At 39.8% G+C, this 21098-nt stretch overlaps 1 long non-coding RNA gene across 1 annotated transcript in view; it reads right to left on the bottom strand.

Moving 5' to 3' along the window:
- Window positions 1–14732: 14732 nt before the first annotated feature.
- LOC310741112 overlaps window positions 14733–21098 on the bottom strand; it is a 318731-nt gene continuing 312365 nt past the window's right edge. The window contains exon 3 of the long non-coding RNA XR_014537837.1: window positions 14733–14746. This is a non-coding gene — a long non-coding RNA (uncharacterized lncRNA). The remainder of the gene's footprint in view (window positions 14747–21098) is intronic.

A 21098-nucleotide genomic window follows, 5' to 3' on the forward strand; every position in this document is an offset into this window, starting at 1 on the left:
TTATTATACCTAAAGAGAACATGCCATAAAGGGTAATGGAACTTGTAATAGAGTGCAGTTCCAAATGCTTTATGAGTGTGGCAATGTTCCAATAATGTTTTTACTGTAGCCATGTCAACTTCCCCTCTCCACTTACTCTTGGTTGAATCCTTATTAGAATTCTTTTATAAGTTTATTAGAATAAAAGGTCCTTAGAACTCTATTTCTTCATTGTTCCTTCAAACAACCTTAAAAGGCTCATTGTAGATCCTCCAAATATGTTTTGAAACTTATAACATTTACTTATCCAATAAAACTTAAAAAGAACTTCTTTCTTGATTAAGGATACTCAAAAATAATAGTTAAAAAAAAGTAATAATAATAATAATAATAATAAAAAGCTAAAAAAATTGTATGTACAAACAAACTAAAATCACAAGATCTCAGAAATTTTGCTTTAATTGCCTAATTAATCTGGCTTATTAGCATGATATCCAGTTAACAAGTTGATATGACTGCATAGTTAGAAGCAAAACCAATTCTTAAGAAAAATCACTCTAACATCATCATCACCACTAATATACTTAAAGTGTTTTCTCAGGGTTATTTTAAATGATTAAGGTTTCTAGCTTTCTGAAACATTTATACTTGGAGCCTTTTCTGGAGGCTTTTTTCAGGGCTCTACTTGAAATCTCTCAAAAAGTGAAAGAAAAAAATGCTTGCTTTCTTTCTTTCTTTCTTTCTTTCTTTTAGGTTTAGGTGATATGCATGTGGAAAAAGTAGACAAACATGCAAAAAAGCAGCTTTTGAAAAAAGAAACATTCCATGTAGCTTCTATATGAAAGTTCTTCTAGCAGGTCTACATAAATCTATGAAGAATCTATCAGACAGAACAACAGAAGAACCCTTTAGGGTGGTTGATGGAACCATTATTGCTATAATATTTGCACAAGTCAGGAAGGATCTGAAAAAAAAAAAAAAGAAAAGAAATGTCTTATTGGAGAATATACTAAAAGGTCATGGGATTCCACAAGAAACTTTTAATGATTTAATCAGAAGGTCAGAACAAAGAAAACGCTTAGTGGAACCCTTATTTCAAAAGATTGTAGTTACACACTGGAGAGCAGTACAAATGCTACAAAGGTACATCAAAATTGGTACAAAACAAAGGGTTCCTATCAAGCTCACAGGTTTCTACATAAAAATAACCTTTCATCAGTTGGTCAAAATGGAAATGCCCTCGGGGCGCTAGACTGAGCAGTTCCTTTGTAAGATTTGATGTGCTACTGTCAAAGGAAAGTGAACAAGCAGTGTCAAAACTCTAGCATCTCTTTTGATGATGTCATTCTACTGTTTCCCATTCAGGCTATTATTTTAGGAAAGCCCAGTTTTGCTGCATAATTTATTTTTTTGCTGACTCCTCAGCAATTTCCAAGCAGACAGTTGGACAGAAGCATACCTGGAGATGTCAAGAGAGAGAGGAAAAAAATCACATTCATTTTGCACCAGCGCAATGAGACAGAGACGTGAGTAGGAGCATTCAACTTCGACGAATATTCCTACTGTTAATGTGCCGCTGCCATGACATGTTTTGGCTTTATATGTGAATAATGAGCTAGTTACATTCCCTCCATTGTGTATAGGCTTAATCCTCAGTGAACAGTGGAGAAATGATTTGTGCTGTCACTTTGAATTGCACAGTAACACGCAGCTGAAACCGATTCAAGCCGCCTCCGCCTTGCCACAGGCCCCTGAGATCCACGGTACCGGAGATCACGGACACACTGACAGGCCACTCAGCTCAGCTCTGCTCTGTCTTTGCGTCCTTTCAGCTGCAATGGCGGTTCAGGATAGAGCTATTTCTTTTAGTGCAGGGAAAAAAACAGGAAAGTCTTTTTTTTATATATATAAAACGTTTAACTGTCCATGGAGATCGGTTCTAACACCAAACTCCCATGGTGAAACAAACCGGAGCTGCAGTCTGGCAATTTACGCATTTTCTCACTATAGCCTGGCGAATTAAATCAATCCCTTAAAGCAAATGTTGTATTTTTTTTCCACACTTTTTCTTTGTTCCTTTCCAGCACCAGCACCTAAATGTCCTAATTACAGCATTGTGTGAGGCTGCAGGCTGAAACCGAGGCAGCTGCACGGTTCTTTCGCTCGGTCTCTCTGACACGGGTGTCCACGGGGCGTACGGCTTGCACTCGCTGCAATAGGGGAAAAAAAAAAACGCCTCAGCTAACTCTCTGGTCTCAAGTCCAGCCTTGGCCTCACTTTTTTTCCCAGGGAAACCCAAGTGTCCAGTTTCATATCCCTGACAGCTCATTAGCACAGGAGCAGCAACTGCCTGACATCAGCACCCGGCCTCCACTCTCGCTCTCTGAGCAAAAAATAGTGAGTGGAAAGAAGCAATGTGTATCTCTTTCTCTCTCTCTCTCTCTCTCTCTCTCTCTCTCTCTCTCTCTCTCTCTCTCTCTCTCTTCTCTCTCTCTCTCTCTCTCTCTCTCTCTCTCTCTCTCGCTCTCTCTCTCTCTCTCTCTTTCCTTCTCTAATTAAGATACTAAATTGTACACTGAGGAGGTCCACATCGGATTATACCATTTATGTTTCCCAAAAAAAAACTGTAATAGAGAGAGTAATAGAGTCGGGTGAAAAAGGAAAAAAGAGCATAGACCATATAATGGTGAACAAATAGCAGTTTTTCCTGCTCATCTGGCTTCATTACTCAGGTCGGAATGCAACAGATACAGTTTCCTGTGTGTCATAAACATCTGGAAAAGTTCTATTTAAGTCAAGTCAAGTAAAGAAGGATCGAATTATAGCATGTATTGTTTGCTGTGACTTCACATTCATTTCTTAGACTACCACAAACCATTCCGTCTATAGTCAAGGGTCCTATAGAGGCAGTAGACGGAATGGTAACGCTAAACTCTTTTTAATAAATGCCTGAATTAAAGTGCTAGATTAAATAAATTGCAATTTCCTGGCATGCACTTAAGCACTTAAAGCGAGTGTTTGATTTCCCACCACCCAACAAAAGAGGATGTGGTAATTAATGATGCCTCAGCAGGAAGCTACAAGCATGGCAGATGGCACGGGTTACTCACAGGGAAGCAACAGCACTACACTCATCTCTCATCCAGAGATGGAGTAATGTGATTGTGGGCTTTAAACGAATTATTCAGCTCTCTTTGATCGCGCCTTCGAACTTCAAGAATGAAAGTGCAGATGTTTCTGGTTTCTCTCTATTTGCTAGATATTGGATTAACAGTCTGCAACGCTCTCTCTATTTTTTATTTATTTTTTTTATCTTCTCATTTGTTCTGGTTGAAATTTTATGAGCTGACCCACACAAAGCCTGGATCATTTCACCATGGAACTGGGTTTGGCTATTTAAGAATCATTAAGTGTAGCTGATTTTTAAACAACCATGCTCACTCCTGCCACCCCCCCTTTCTTTTTCTGGATTTAAAATCCCTTCTTTTTCTTTCTTTTTTTTTTTTGCTGTAATGAGCTTCCGCAAGTGCCTCTCATTGGCAGGTCTTTCATTTAGGAGAAGACAGGCAGCTAGTAACACATCTGGGCTCCAGTTTTTAATGAGACTTGGCTCCTACTCAGCCATTTCTTGTCAAGCCACTGTGTGCTTTCTGGCTCTGTTGACCACCTGATGACACCCTCTCCAGACCAGAGGAGATACCAGGTCACTGCTGTGGGCTAATAGATAAAAGTGGTCCTTTGTGTGGGTGCGTGAGTATGTGTGTGTGTATATATATATATATATAAAATATGTTCCATTTTGGGTTAAGCTAGGGTTAGTTAGGTAGGTATAGATTTGTGTTATATTCTAATGGGTTAGATTTAGCATCATATCTGATTACGATTGGGGTTAGATTTAGCATCGTGTCTGGTTAGGTTTGGGGTTAGATTTAGCATTGTGTCTGGTTAGGTTTAGGGTTTGATTTAGCATCGTGTCTATTTATAATTAAGGTTAGATTTAGCATTGTGTCTGATTAGGTTTGAGGTTAGATTTAGCGTTGTGTCTGGTTAGGTTTGGGGTTTGATTTAGCATCGTGTCTATTTATAATTGGGGTTAGATTTAGCATTGTGTCTGGTTAGGTTTAAGGTTAGATTTAGCATTGTGTCTGATTAGGTTTGAGGTTAGATTTAGCATTGTGTCTATTTATATTCGGGATTGATTAAGCATCATGTGTAATTACAGTTGGAGTTAGATTTTGCATCGTTTCTGATTACAACTGTGGTTTGATTTAGCATCATGGTTGGATGAAATTAGTGTTAAATCCAGGACTGGGCTTCAAGGGTAAGGTAATATTTGTTCTTAAATCTTGGGAGAAGATTAGGGATTGGTAATATTAGAGGTAATAGCAGACTTGTTTAGGTTTAGATTAAGGATTAGGATTAGTTAAGGATTAGTTAAGGTTTTAAATTGGATTTTGTGTCTATAGTAAAGTTGTTTGGAGCGTGTAAAGAGAGAGAACCTTTTAGATGACTAATTACAGCTTTGCTCAGGTACTGATTAATGGAATTCATTTTGAGTCTAACCCACAGTGCAATGTTGCTCTGGTTTCTGGCTATGTTTTGCGAGTTATAGGGTCTATTTGAATCTCTTATTATTATTCTAATGCATCTTTTCCTCTGTAATGCTCCTTTTTTTTCTTGAGTGGACAAAAACCCTAATTGAAGCTAATCCATTCAAGGTTGGAACAAATAGCCTGTAGGTATGCAGTTGCAATTCTGCAGTTAGAGAAAAATGAAAACCCTTAGCTGACATTAAAGCTGGAGGTTAAGTAAGCATATTGTTTCAGCACCATCCGAAGAGTGTGTATCACCACAGCCCAAGCGTGAAAGGGAGGGAATCCATGGATGTCTGTCACAATTCAGTACCATCTAAGCCTGTGTGCAGCCGAGACTAACATAATACAAAACCTTAAAAGCATGAAGTGAGGAATCACAATTCTGATGTACTCACAGACCAAACAAAAAAAAACCCATTTATTATAAAGTTCTGTCCTCAAAAAGCTGTGAGAGTCGTGTGACAGACTTATCCTCTAGAACAATGTCCAAAAGAGACAACAGCTGTAGTGTTATACAACAGAGAGAAATAGCCGGATTAGAGTTCTCGCTTCATGTCCATGAGTGTGTGTATGAAGCGGTGCATTATGGGGTGTGGTGGAGGGTGGATTTGATCAAAAAAAAAAAAAAAGGTAAGCCAAGACCTGATAATCCTCTCTGGGGAAATCTAGCCTAGTGAGTATGCACATTTCTTGACAGGTTTGATCCACTGAGTGGCTGGGCTGCAAACAAAGCATGCCGAATATCTGTGTGAGTGATGACACAGAGGGAGAGGAAGCGAGAGGGGGAAGCGAATATTCAGTGTGTGTCTGAAAATCAAGAGCAAAACAAGCTTCCCTGCTGCTTCGCACTCCCCGGGTGTGAACGACACCCCGTTCTCGTGGTTTCGCAAATGTGTGACCTGACCAGAGTGACTGATTAGAGTTGATGCTGTTCAAAACTGGTTTGAAAAAAAATCATTTTTGTGTGTACATTGATGCATGGATGAGTGTGCACATACAAATTGAGCCTTTTTATGCCACAACTTTGACATTGGCACACGAGGCGCTCGTTTCTGACTATGTGTTCTTTCATGCTTTCTTTTCCATCTCTTGGTTTTTCACAGAGCCACAGACGGAGGGACGGCAGCCATGCTTTCGCAATGCAAGTGTTGATGCAAAAAGTTTTACTTTAATTTTCTGCTCAGTACTAAACAATGTTTTATAAATTTGATCAATGCCATCTGTTTAAAGGAGGACAAATATTAAAATGTCCTATACAGATTACCTCCTAGTTATTATCCATATACAGTATATTAGCACTTTCTAGGTTTAGCCAGAAAATTACTGACTGTAGCTAAGGACAATCTATAATTAGAACTCTAGGAGAACTGCTGAGTAAATATTATTTGAGTGACTGGCTATTATTAGATTTGAATAATGATTTTTTTTTTTTTAATAAGGATTGCATTTCACTTTAAGATTGGATATGGATTTGGGATTGGGGATGGTTAAGTGAGGAGATAGGATTAGAATTGGTGTTGGTCAAGGATGGGGTAAGATTAAGGTTACTCAGATTGGGATTGGGTTTAGGATTTGGATTTAGACTTGGTTATGTTTGAGATTAGATTTAGGATTAGGGTTGGTAAAGACTGGCTATGGTAAGATTGGGGATAGATTAGAGATTAGGGTTTGTTAAATTTAGAGGTTAGATTTAGGATTGAGGTCAGCTAAAATTGGATTTAGTGAAGATTCGGCATTGATTAGGGATGAGGGTTGATTAGAGTTTGTGTTAGGTTTAGGATTGAGCTTGTCAGATTAGATTAGGTTGAGGATAGGATTAAGGATAGAATAGTTTAGGGTTGGTTAGAGTTTAGTTTAGGTTTAGTTTTGTGTTTGTTACAATTGAATTTCGTAAGTAAGATAGAATGGATTAGGGTTGGCTAAGGTTTGGGTCAGGTTTAGGATTAAGTTTGTTTAAGATTGGATTTGGTGAAGATTAGTGATTGAAAAGGTAAAAGTTGTTTATATTTTGGGTTATGTTTAGGATTAAGGTTAGTTAAGATTGAATTTGGTTGGGTTTGGAGATAGAATAGATTACTATAGGTTTGGTTGTAGTTTGGGTTTGGTTTAAGATTGGGGTTGATTAGACTGGATTTTGTGAAGAGTGGGGAAGAACTGGGGATCGGGTTTATTGAAAATTGGAGTTTAGGTTTAGGATTGGGTTTTGTTACAATTGATTGTGATTATAATTGATGAAGTTTGGGTTGGATTGGATTAAGGTTGTTTAGAGGTTGGGTTAAGAGTGAATTTAGTGAAGATTGGGCATAAATTAAGAATGAGGGTTGGTTGGTTAGAGTTTGGGTTGGGTTTAAGATTGAGGTTAGTTGTTATAGGATCTGGTGACGATTAGGGTTAGGGTTCATTAAAGTTGAGGGTTAGGTTTAGGACTGGGGTTGGTTAAGATTAGATTTGGTGAGGGTTTTGGGGTTGGGTTTGGGATTAGGATTCTGTTTGTTACAATTTAATTTAGTGAAGAGTGAGAGGTAAAATAGATTACGGTTGATTAAAGTGTGGGTTAGGTTTGGGATTGCTACTTAATTTAGCATTACGGAAACTAAGGGTGGGGTTTTATATATATATATATATATATATATATATATATATATATATATATATATATATATATATATATATGATTGGAAGTTGACAGTTTAAAAACAGTGTACCTACTAAAAATCTCAACACAAATTAAACCTAATGAGGATAGTAGACAATGAGCACACACTGACAATGGACAAAAAAGAGCTTTAGACCAAACAGTAAGTGTATAACACAGTATTTAAATCCCTATCAACAACATTGTCATGCACCAGACACACTAACATGTCAGTGTGAGTTCTCTACTAAAAAATAACCCCCCACCTGCTATATAATAAATGCTCAGTGGTGGTCTCTTTTCACTGATGAACAGAGTAGAAGTGGATCAATACTTTTGCAGAGCAACTGATGTACTAAAGACTATGCAATGAACTGCCAACTGAAATTTTCTTTTTTTCTTTTCTTTAACTCTGGACAGTAGAGTTAATAATGAAGTGTGAGTCACTGGTGCACACGATCAGAGCTAAAAAAAAAGTGGAGACTCTGTGGGAGACTTTGACACTGTGATTCAATCCCACAATGCCAGATAATGCACTTCATTAATACCTCTATTCCCTGTTACTCATAACCGATGTGTAGGCTGCCCAGCCTGAGACTGAGCTAGCATTAACGCTTCTCCAGGGGCCTCTGTGATCAGCAGCTAACAACAATTTATAAGTATAAATAAAGATAAATAACATGAAAGTCTACTGTCAGAGTGTACACAGGATTTTGAAGATTCCCACAGAAATTCTCACATAACCACACACACATACAAAACAGATGATTAAAATAATCACTAATTCAAAAACACATCTGATGCTTTTGAATTATTGCTGGGAAACTTTGAAGGGAAAATAAATATATACAAATATAAATAATAATAATAATAATAATAATAATAATAATAATAATAATAATAATAATAATAACAATAATACAAAAAAGAAATTCAATATATATATATATATATATATATATATATATATATATATATATATATATATATATATATATATATATATATTCCTTTGCAGACCTGTCTTATCCCTACTTATTTGCTGCCTCGCTGAAGCAGAGAGCAAATTGCATTTAGGGAGAGTTACAAAGGCATTATATCAGATTGTCTCTGCCCTCGCATGGCAGAGAGAGGACTTTCAGTGGAGCCTCAATAACAACGGCTGCTCGCTCGAATAGACTCTGATAAGCCGTCTGGATTTTACCACTATGCTTTCAGGGCCGTTTGGCTAAAATCCAGGCGTGTTTTTTTGTTTGTTTTTTTGTTACATGAAGACTCAAACAAGAGAATTTACAAGTCAAAATGTCTGGAAATGTCGTCTGACTCCTGTCTAATACTTCATACCAGAGCTGAACGCTGTAGGGGAAAACACATACACAGTGGACAACTATTCCAGTGAATACTGCAGCGTTAGCAAAGCACTCTTGTTCAGTAAATATAAGACATGAACCTCCAATCTACACGTTTATACAGCAGGTTAGCAATTCTTTTTACTTTTTTAGAGAAAGTTTGCAACATTAAAAAAATGATGTGATTAAAACACAATTGACATTCAGGGCAGGTTTGCAAAAGCATGAAAATTATTTATCAAAATCGGTATCGCAGTGCTCATAAAAACAGTATGTTTTACCTTATCCAATAATGACCCCAAAACACTGACTGTGTAGTTGTTCTGCTAATTCAGAACTCCATTTATTTTTGGTGATTCACTACATATGGCTTAGCATCATTCTGCCTGAAAGGTAGTACAGTTTTTTCACTGTGAATGTTTCCAATATATGCTGTAAAATAGGGGCAGTACAATGGTGCACTAGGTGGCATTGTCAAGTCACAGCTCTGGGGTCCTTTCAAATCTTGGTTTACTTTTTGTGTGGGTTAGTTTTTGTTCTTCTTGTGTCCATGTAGGTTTCTTATGGGTTCTCCTTGTTCGCTTATACCCGCGGACAACATGCCAAAGGTTTAATTTGCATCGCTTGGTGATGCTCTAAGACGGACTCATGTCCCATTCCATGTTCCTAGGATAGTATTTTGATCCACCAACAACATAACCAGCCATATGAGCCATTTGAATCTAAATGGTCGATTTGCCATTCATTCTTACTGCAGTACAAAAAACAAAACTGCTCATACACATGAGTCTCAAAGAAGGTAAGCATGAACACTAAGAAATAACCCCAGCCCCCTTCTGTTATCTAACAAACATTAGAGAACAAGAAACAGTTAAACAGCCTTCTCTGACCTATTAATAATCTCTAAAATGCGCTACATTTTACGCTTATTAAAAACACATTTATATACAGGAAAAGTGAGTTATTATTTTAATATGAGCACAGTGGGCTTGCTTGGTTCGCTCAGTGTGTGTATGTGTATGTGTCCGTTTAAATGTGTGTGTTTTTATCTAAATGGTGCTTCTGTCTTCACACTGATGGTTTCTCGAGAGCCAGGCCGTGTGTTACCTGACAGGCTGTTGTGGCAGAGTCAGGCAGCCAATTTCATAAACATATGCACCAATTAAGAAATCCATTAATATCCATCATGTCCTGTCATAAATCATACAGCATGTGCGGCAGCTCTGACTGTGTAATTATTGCTGTGCGAAAAGCGGAAGTCCTTGATTAGGTCGACTCATTATAGTGCACCGAATGATTTGACTGAGTCCTGAAATAATGAAAAAGTAAAATGAAGCGGTATGTTTGTAATTGCACGTTTGGGCCAAGCAGAAATAAATGGCAGAGACACAGGAGGGGTCAGTTCCCCTAAACCCGCCCCCCAACCCCCCCGCCCAGATTTCTCCGACTGCACATGAATTCAACCAACATTCATTAATCCTCGGGTGCAGATAACTTCCTGCGCACTTTATTTAACCTCTGGGAAGATTCGAGCACTTCTACATTATTAAATGTTTTAGGTTGCATGAGGATTACTGATACGCCCCACATGTTATTAGGCACTATTCATGGATCTAGCCGAAAGCAAATAAGATTTCCGAGGAATAAAAAATGCCGCTTTGAGACTGACGTGCGCTCTGTCGTGTGCGTCGCAATTTGCATATGCATGCATCATAAACCTCCGGCTCTTATCAGCCAAATGAAACAAACTGCCACCCGTAAACCATGGCTGCCTACTCAATAAGGGAAAGAACTGCTTACAATATCGACAGAAAAAGCACTCAATGTAAATGTGATTTATAGGAAATATTCTTTTAAATATCGCACTATACATCACAGACTGGTTTCCTGTGCCCTGATGAAGCCGGTCCTCAAGTGGATCATCAATAAATAATCAGGATTTATGAAAGAACCATGGCGAATGGGTGACTGAGACACTGGCTTTGAGTCACGTCTGAAAACACTGCGTCATGTCCGTTACGTAATCATACACCCGGCCTTGCCACATCCACAAAGCCGGTGTGAAATTGTCTAGTGCAGGTGTCTAATTGCGATTAGCAGCATGGCTTCTTTATTATTGTGTGCCTTAAACCCTATTGATCTAACGCTCTAGCTATTTCTCTTAATTATGAAAATAATCCAATATGCAAGGGCTACATACTATATGAGATTAAAAATATCCGTCAAGCCTGCGATGCAATTTGCCAGAGCCTTGGTTATGTAGAGCAACTGGCTGGAGGCCAGAGCTGACTAATGTCCTGTTGCTAACTGAGGCTTTAGGGAAATCGATAAAGCCCAATAACCAGCACTGGCTGCATTCTATAGCATTTGTAAACAGGGGGAAAAGGCGCATTACTTTGACTGCAAACCCTATTAACAAAGACGCACAGTCATGCATTATTTAACGAGTTGTGGTTTTAAGAGTCTGCATCCAAACAAAATATAAATTTTGCCCCTGTTCCCACGATCTCTGTCCCCCGAAGAGAAGGAGGAGCTTTATTATATGTAATTGGTGCACTGCTGTTGTCCTATATTTGTATTTTTGGCCACAGCTGGGCCATTTTCAGGGCCAACAAGGCCGTTTGAATTCATCGAGGTGACCCACTCAGTAGAGATAAAAGTTAATGGGGGTTCAGGGTTGTGCTCAGGCCACATTAGAAGAGGCTCTCCTGGGCTATCGATTAAAGCCTAGGGTTTGGCCATTATTTCAGAGCGGCACGTGGATGGACCGGCTTGCTGAGAGATCAATGAGGTGCCCACAGCAGTAATCACCAAGCCTCTGATGATGTTTTCATTGAGCTGGAGAGGAATGTGCTCTCCACTTCTACAGCCCATAACTAGTGTCAGAAGCATATGGAACTAATCGAAGCCTTTTACCGGAAAGTTCACATTCAAGTGCTTAAACGGGAAAGAAGCCTTTTCTTCGCTTTCTGCTCCAACTTCTTGTTGCGGTTGTCTCCAAGAGACCGATTTAACAACAAAAACTGTAGTCTGTCCTCCAATGATACGAGCTCATACAATGTAATCAATTTAGTCTTTTTTCAATCAAGGGTTAGAGTCCTGACACCTTACAGGGTTCCCCCGTGTGATCCTGACCTCCTGTGACTCACATGTTCTTCCTATGTTCATGTAAGATTTCTTAAATTTCTTTGCCTTCCTGTTATTGACTGAATAGTAATGGCAGTACTGCAAACAACATATTGAGAAACAAACAGCAGCTGGCTTTTGTGTAACTTTGAGGCAGTTTGTAATCTGGCAACGATATTGGGAAATCTTGGCATCAGGTGGCAACTGACTGCACAAATTGGGATAAAATTATTTCTTCAAATTATGTCTCAATGTAATTGGAAAATTAGATGCAAAATTAAATGGAAGGGGATTTAAAATTTCACACACTGATATAGATCCCTGAAATGTATGTCTCAGGTATAAATAACAAATATCATTAAACAATTCCATCATAAATACTTCTGTAAATGATTAATTTTATGTACATTTACACTAAAGTGGTTTCTGAATCTACTTTATTCAATACACCATACAGTCAAAAGCATTGTGACACCTGAGTTTTCCAGTCATTTGTGTTTCTTCCCCAAACTGTTACCACACATTTGGAGACACATAATTCTATAGGATGTCTACATTTTCCTGTACTACTAGAACAAAAAGCTGTTCCAGCCTAAACATGCTCCTGTGCTCAAAGTGAGCTACATGAAGATATAGTTTACATGGGTTGGAGTGAAAGATCAAGAATAGCCTGCAATAGATCTCTGACCTCAAACATACTGAACACCTTTGGGATGAATTGGAAAACTGAATGCACTCCAGGCCTCCTAATCACACATCAGTAGTGGAACATCTTCCCAGAAGAGTGGAGGTTATAACGATAGCAAATGTGGATAACGTGCAATGGAATGTTCAAAAAACATCTTATGTTCTTAAATCTTATGTGCAAATAACCTTTGTCCATGTCGTGTATCTGTGTGTGTTAATAGGAAGTAACTTGTTCCAGAGACTTTCCACAATGCAGCTATACTTGGAGAAAAAATATGATGTATCATTCATTAACAAATGGGCAAATGATTTTTTTTATGGTAACTCCACAACCTAGCAGATGTTTATAGGCAAAGCTCTTACTTTATGAGTAATTCTTTCTGACATTTACAGTTCAATTCCGTTTTATTTAGTGGTGGGCTGCCAGGGCCAGCAAGGCCTTCGATGCTGGCCTAAATTCATCCGAATCACTGACTTCCATTTTAATATATTTTTATACATGAATATATATGAAATGAATCCTAGTAATCCATTCTCTTCATAGTGTTTCTCTCACACTGCTGCTATTAGTGTCTGTTTACGTTGGAGTTTCTATACGATCAGATTTCAGCCATCACAGTAGGTGTTGTTGGGGTCAAATCTGCCTTAAGCATTAACAGTCAGCACTGTGGGCGCCGTGTAGCGCACAATCCACGTGTCACGGATAGACCGAGCGTCAGTAACCAGAGTAACCCAGAATGTCTTTATTTCGCTTAAACGTTCAAACACACGAGAGAGGTGACTGGAGCAGATGGTACACTTAACTGAGTGCTCCCTTAGAAGCATAGCCAGAAGCATGGAAGCACAGGGAACAAGAGAGGTAGGAAGTCCGGGTGGGCTATGGACGTAACTGGTAGATTGGACCGTGAGTGAAGGGGAATATGGACCTTATAAAGGGGACAGGTAAATGGGGAACAGGTGTAGGTGATTAGTAGGAGTAGGACAGTTGTAGGTGGTTAGGAGCAGGGAGAGGCTGAGTGAGAGCCTTGGAGGGAGGCGTGGCTGGTGGTTCTCCCTGACACCATGTTGCTTGAAGGCTGTTGCTTTAACCATTCAGATTGCGAGGTGGAGTCACTGGGGGCCATCTAGCGAGTGTCCAATCATGTTGGCATTTTTCATGTGCTTTAATTAAATGGTCAGACAGCGCACCAGTCGGAGCTGGAAAAACCCATCTGCAGCAAACTTATTCCAAATGTATTCATGTGGATTTAATAGCTGTTTTTTCATTCCACACTGGCTGACAGAGGAGAAGAAAATGATTCGATTGCAGATATACTTACAAGCACATTCACAAAACAGACTTTTTAAGAAAAGCTGGACATTGTGAGAAAAGATTGGTCAAAACAGTTCTAAACAGTTGTTACCCCTTTTTATGAACCATCTTTCGGGTTTTCATTCCTGTAGAATTTGCACAATAACACACAAATCCCAAGGAAAACAGAAATGAACATAAAAAAGCACAGAAAACCGGGGTCATATTATGAGGTTAATATCGATGCTTCTGCTAGAGAGGATGTATTCAGGCAACATGGTTCTCAAGTGGAACATTTTCAGTATCAAGGTTGTGATTTCTAGGTAACACTAAGCATTTTTTTAATTGCATTTGAAAAAAACTAAAAAGCGGCTGGTGTATATCGCTTCTGTAGTAACCCAGCCATTAGGGGGGCACAAGCCAGTGTACTCTTAGTGCCGGTCCCAAGCCCGGGTAAATGGGGAGGGTTGCGTTAGGAAGGGCATCCAGCGTAAAACATGTGCCAAATCAAATATGCGGATCACAAATGAGAATTTTATACCGGATCGGTCGAGGCCCGGGTTAACAACGACCGCCACAGGTATCGTTAGCCGACAGGGTACCGGTGGAAATTGGGCTACTGTTGGCCGAAGAAGGAGAAGGAAAGGAGGAAGGCGTCTACAGAGACGGCAGGAAAAGGAGCAGTGTAGGAGAGTAGAGGTTCGGGTTGGTACTTTAAATGTTGGTACTATGACGGGTAAAGGGAGAGAGATAGCTGATATGATGGAGAGGAGAAAGGTAGATGTGTTGTGTGTTCAGGAGACCAAGTGGCAAGGATGTAAGGCCAGGAACATTAGAGGTGGGTTTAAACTGTTTTATCATGGTGTGGATGGGAAGAGAAATGGTGTAGGGGTGATTCTGAAGGAAGAGTACAGTAAGAGTGTAGTGGAGGTGAAGAGAGTTTCTGATAGGGTGATGATCGTGAAGGTGGAAGTTGAAGGGATGATGATAAATGTCATCAGTGCCTATGCTCCACAAGTTGGCTGTGAGATGGAGGAGAAGGAAAGATTCTGGAGTGAATTAGATGAAGTGGTAGATGGTGTACCTAGGAAAGAACGATTGGTGATTGGGGCAGACTTTAATGGGCATGTAGGTGAATGGAACAGAGGTGATGAGGAGGTGATGGGTAGGTATGGTTTTAAGGAGAGGAATGTGGAAGGGCAGATGGTGGTAGATTTTGCTAAAAGGATGGAAATGGCAGTGGTGAACACGTATTTTAGGAAGAAGGAGGATCATAGGGTGACGTATAAGAGTGGAGGAAGGTGCACACAGGTGGATTATCTTCTGTGTAGGAGATGCAACCTGAAGGAGATTGGAGACTGTAAGGTGTTGGCGGGGGTCAGTGTAGCTAGACAGCATCGGATGGTGGTCTGTAGGATGGTTTTGGAGGCGAAGAAGAAGAGGAGGAAAGTAAGGTTTGAAAGAAGAATAAGATGGTGGAAACTGAAGGAGGAAGAGTGTAGTGTGAGGTTCAGGCAAGAGGTCAGACAGGGGCTTGGTGATGGTGAAGAGGTGCCGGATGATTGGGCAACTACTGCGGGAGTGATGAGGGAGGCAGCTAGAAAAGTACTTGGTGTGACATCTGGAAATAGAAAGCAAGACAAGGAGACGTGGTGGTGGAATGAGGAAGTGCAGGAGAGCATTAGGGGAAAGAGGTTGGCAAAACAGAAGTGGGATCGACAGAGTGATGAAAAAAGTAGGCAGGAGTACAAGGAGATGCGGCAGCAGGTTAAAAGGGATGTGGCGAAAGCCAAGGAAAAGGCATATGAGGAACTGTATAAGAGGTTGGACACTAAGGAAGGAGAAAAGGATTTATACCGATTGGCCAAGCAGAGGGACCGAGCTGGGAAGGATGTACTGCAAGTTAGAGCAATAAAGGATGGAGAGGAAAATGTGTTGACTAGTGAGGAGAGTGTGTTGAGAAGATGGAGGGAGTATTTTGAGCAGCTGATGAATGAGGAAAATCGGAGAGAGAGAAGGTTGGAGGATGTGGAGTTGGTGAAGCAGGATGTAGATAGGATTAGTAAGGAGGAAGTGAGAGCAGCGATTAAGAGGATGAAGAATGGAAAGTCGGTTGGACCAGATGACATACCGGTAGAAGCGTGGAGATGTTTAGGAGAGATGGCAGTGGAGTTTTTAACCAGATTGTTTAACAGGATTCTGGAAGGGGAGAGGATGCCTGAGGAATGGAGAAGGAGTGTGCTGGTACCGATCTTTAAGCATAGGGGAGATGTGCAGACCTGCAGTAACTACAGGGGAATTAAGTTGATCAGTCACACCATGAAGTTATGGGAAAGAGTAGTGGAAGCCAGGCTGAGAGAAGAGGTGACCATCTGTGAGCAACAGTATGGTTTCATGCCGAGGAAGAGCACCACAGATGCCTTATTTGCTTTGAGGATGTTGATGGAGAAGTATAGAGAAGGACAGAAGGAGCTGCATTGTGTATTTGTGGATTTAGAGAAAGCGTACGACAGGGTGCCGAGAGAGGAGTTGTGGTATTGTATGAGGAAGTCAGGTGTGTCAGAGAAGTATGTGAGGGTGGTGCAGGACATGTATGAGGACAGTGTGACGGCAGTAAAGTGTGCAGTAGGTACGACAGACTGGTTTAGGGTGAAGGTTGGACTGCATCAAGGATCGGCCCTGAGCCCTTTCCTGTTTGCAGTGGTGATGGACAGGTTGACGGACCAGGTCAGACAGGAGTCTCCCTGGACTATGATGTTTGCAGATGATATTGTGATTTGTGGTGAGAGTAGAGAGCAGGTTGAGAAGAGCCTGGAGAGGTGGAGATATGCGCTGGAGAGAAGGGGAATGAAAGTCAGTAGGAGTAAGACAGAGTACATGTGTGTGAATGAGAGGGAGGGCAGTGGAGTGATGCGGTTGCAGGGAGAAGAGGTGGAGAAGGTGGAGGAGTTCAGGTACCTGGGGTCAACAGTGCAAAGTAATGGAGAGTGTGTTAGGGAAGTGAAGAAAAGAGTGCAGGCAGGGTGGAGTGGGTGGAGAAGAGTGACAGGAGTGATTTGTGATAGAAGAGTATCTGCAAGAATGAAAGGGAAAGTTTATAGGACTGTGGTGAGACCTGCGATGTTGTATGGATTAGAGACAGTGGCATTGAGTAAAAGACAGGAGGTGGAGCTGGAGGTAGCAGAGCTAAAGATGTTGAGGTTTTCGTTGGGAGTGACGAGGATGGACAAGATTAGAAATGAGTTTATTAGAGGGACAGCACATGTAGGATGTTTTGGTGACAAGGTGAGGGAGGCGAGATTGAGATGGTTTGGACATGTGCAGAGAAGGGACATGAATTATATTGGTAGAAAAATGCTGAAGATGGAGCCACCAGGTAGGAGGAAAAGAGGAAGGCCAAGGAGGAGGTTCATGGATGTGGTGAGGGAAGACATGCAGGTAGTTGGTGTGAAAGAGGCAGATATAGAGGACAGGGTGGTATGGAGACGGATGATCCGCTGTGGCAAACCCTAATGGGAGCAGCCGAAAGAAGAAGAAGTATATCGCTTCTGTAGTATTATGCATTGTTATAAGCAGAGGTGGCAAAAGTACACACTTCCTTCACTTAAGTAGCAGTACAGATACTCAAGTTTTGAAATACTCTGGTAAAAGTACCGTCTATACTTTTTTACTCAAGTTAAAGTAAAGAAGTTTGGGCTCTGACATGGACGGTTAATGAGAAACTGTACATCTTATAACTTTCATACGGATTACATAATTAGAGAATATTTGTATTCGATGTGAATTGGTTTATAGACTTTTCGAGCTTTCTATACATATATATTTATTATACCTCTGAGGCAAATATTTACTAAGATTCAGGTTGTTTTATTAGTGTGTCTGTGAAGAGAGATGGCAAAGAGCGCCCCCTATATGTTCGCTTTATTTTACAAAAGCACAGCGTTTTGTTGTTATTATGAGTGTGTAGGAATAAGAGCAGACCCTTTACAGATTTTAAATGATGTATTGCTCTTACCTGTATGATCAAAAAATACAGAGTAATTGAAGTAAGTTTCGGCGTTATGAGGAAAAAATGCCACAAAACGTATTGCCGCGTTTGTCGACCCCAGAGGGTTAATTGTGTGCGTCATGGCGGATTATGGTGCTGATTTGAGACTTGGCGCATCAGTAAAACAAATGTATATTGATTAAAAGTTATTTTTCGGTTTATTTATTTATTATACGTGAGTAAAGACAGGACGTCGTGAATAAACGCGTGTTTTAATTTCGCTATAAAAATGGTCAAACAGAAATGTGTGCTGCATTAATCGTGCGTTAATAAAACCAGTGCTGTTCAAATGAATTTGCATTTTGACAGCCTTAATTAATATATTAATACAAAACAAATACAACATTTTGTTACCTAATAAATGTATCCAGGCTGAACATCCACCATATAGAACACAAGCAGAGAAAAGATGATGATGATCAGGTGATCAGGAATGTCTCTGTTCTCAGTCATGTTTGCATCACTGACCTGCTCTGTCTCATCCACGTTAACCCCAGACTTCTTGTTGCCTTCTGCCTGCAGATGTAATTTAGTTTACAAAGTTTTTTGCTTCGTAAACTAGCCTAAATCTGTGTGTGTGATAACCAGGAAATGATACACCAGTGAACTGAAAAAGCTTTGTAATGACAGTAAATAGGTTGATGGGGTGAAAACGGCATGCAGTGAGAAGACAAAGAATTTTGACATTTTACCAAATAGATTAAAACTAAAGTAGCGAGCCTGTCATGAAAATGGAAGTAGTAGAAAGTACAGATATTTGTGTAAAAATGTAATAAGTGAAAGTAAAAACGTGTAAATAAATAGTGAAGTAAAGTACTGGTTCCAAATTCATCTACTTAAGTACAGTAATGAAGAATTTGTACTTTGTTACTTCCCACCTCTGGTTATATGTGAGAACAGGAACTAATTTCTTTCAGAATAGTTATTTCCAGAGTAAGAACGGACGGTTTTGAAGATGGATTGAACTGTAGTTAATGTCAACAATCTGCTACATTGACTCAGGACTACTTTTTGGTTCTGATCAGCATCACTGTAACCTGCAACATCGTATATCTGCTATAAATTGACATTCGGTGCAACCCGGATGAGGATGGCTTCCCTCTTGAGCAGGGGTCTCCAATCTTTTCCAGAAAGGGCCAGTGTGGGTGCAGGTTTTCATTCCAACCAATCAATGGTCACACCTGATAGTCATTTACAATGACGATCATTAGATTTGAACAGGTAGAATTTGGTGTGGACTCGCTTGGTTGGAATAAAAACCTGCACCCACACCGGCCCTTTCTGGAAAAGATTGGAGACCCCTGCTCTTGAGTCTGGTTCCTCTCAAGGTTTCTTCCTTATGCCATCTCGGGGAGTTTTTCCTTGCCACAGTCGCCACTGGCTCGCTCATCAGGGACAAACTTACACTTATAAAGAACATATTCACTTTTAATCACCACATTATCTGTGTAAAGCTGCTTTGAGACAATGTTCATTGTTAAAAGCGCTATACAAATAAAAATGAATTGAATTGAATTATTCTTCAGTGCCACTTGATCACTGGTCCTAATCACTGATTATTTTCCTATCACATGCAGGATGCAGGTTTTTTTTTTTTTTTTAGCTTACCTACTTGTTTAGTGCTCTAGCCTACCATTAGGTTAACATACAATGCACCAGCACCAACACCCATCTTTGGCTCTATGGCAGTCATGGGATTAAAATTTGCAATCTTTTAACCACTCACCCTCGACCTTAACCACTGCCACAATGGCTTCATTTGTTTATAATCGATTTGCCTTGCCAACTTTGTGGATGGAATGGAGGTTTCAGATTTTTTTCTTCCCATTTTAGATGCAAAACAGCACTTGTATTCACTATGGTTCTACATTCCTTCTGTAACAGAAATGTCTGATGAAAGTTTGAAATGGTTATCAGGATAGATATGAAGACTAAAGATCTAGATAGTGTTACATTACATGGCGAAACAAAAAAAAAAGCAATACAAGGTTACAGAATGATATTAAATTCTGCAACACAATTATTGAAGGGTAACATGATTCAACCATTTCCCAGGCCTTTATGTGGCATTATTAGAACTGGAATATATCAACATATAAATTATTGACCATTTAAGCTTTCGAGGGTTGCTGAACGGATCCGTATCTCGTTGCTGAGCGAATGGCAGGAAGCTTGAGGCAGCCAGCGAGTCCTGGCTTTCTGACCGCATGTATTTTCATATTTTTCAACAAACCGGGATGTAAATGAACCTCGGCATCAGGGTACCTGCTTTTTTCATTGCAACCGCATTCCAAGATTAATTTTGGGTATAAATATTTCATTGCAAGGCTTGCAATATACAATTTTTTTAAAAAGCAGGGAAGAGTGGTATTTGTTTCAAGACTTTTTAATATTTAATTATTTATTTATAGGACAACTAAGTGTCTCTTTCTTTCATTGGAATATAAAGCAGTTTAATTATGTAGCACTAAAGCAATGCGTGTTTCTTTTTTCTTCTTCTTCTTCCCTTTTTAGTTAACAAAGCCACATTTGTTGAGCTCCACAGCAGAAAGTAAAAAACTAAGAAAAAATCTGCTGTAGCTTGTGCAGAGTATTAATTTTTTAACATTCCCTGTTGATTTACAGAAAATGTTGCACCAGCAGCTTGCTACCTCTGTTGACTCATTCTTTTTTCTCTTTCCCTAGGCTGAGACATCTCGAAGGTATGCATAAAAGCAGATGTTGCTGTGTTCTGGATGACGTGTTGAGAGACCCAACCCCACCCCACTCCCCCACTCCCTGAAACACCCCCTTCCTCTCTATTGTGGCACCCCGTTGTGTGGAGTTTATACAGTGCTTGGTAGTGTAAGCATAAATCACTGTGTTTTTCCGTAGAATAAGAGTTTGCTTTCTTAACACTGCCTTCGCTTTGAATCACTGTTCACTGCTGTGCCACATTAGACGTGATCCATTAGCTCTGAATAGCTGTTTACAGATGTCTGACTTTCATGAAAATCATTATTAGCTGGGTATCTTGCATCCAATGTAGCAAAAAGCGCATGTATATGCTAGAGGCTTAAGCGAAGGAAGTTTAAATATCTCTAATGGCTTTATTCAAAGCACAGCTAAGATTTTATATCAAACTCATGATGTTGACAAAACGCAAGCAAAATCTGTGACCTGGACGTTCAAGGATTACACTGAAGAGGCTAAAAACTTACACCCCACAGATAAAAGTTAGAGGATACCTGCATATAAGATTTGGTATGTGCTTTTTTGAATATCGCATTCCACATTTACTCCACTGTTATAATAACCTCTCTTCTGGGAAGATGTTCCACTAGATATTGGAGTGTGCTTGTGCTTGGAGTGTGGAGTGGAGTGTGTTCATTTAGCCATGAGGGTGTTA

Source organism: Silurus aristotelis (assembly GCF_946808225.1).
Source record: "Silurus aristotelis genome assembly, chromosome: 18".
NCBI classification, from domain to species: Eukaryota; Metazoa; Chordata; class Actinopteri; order Siluriformes; family Siluridae; genus Silurus; species Silurus aristotelis.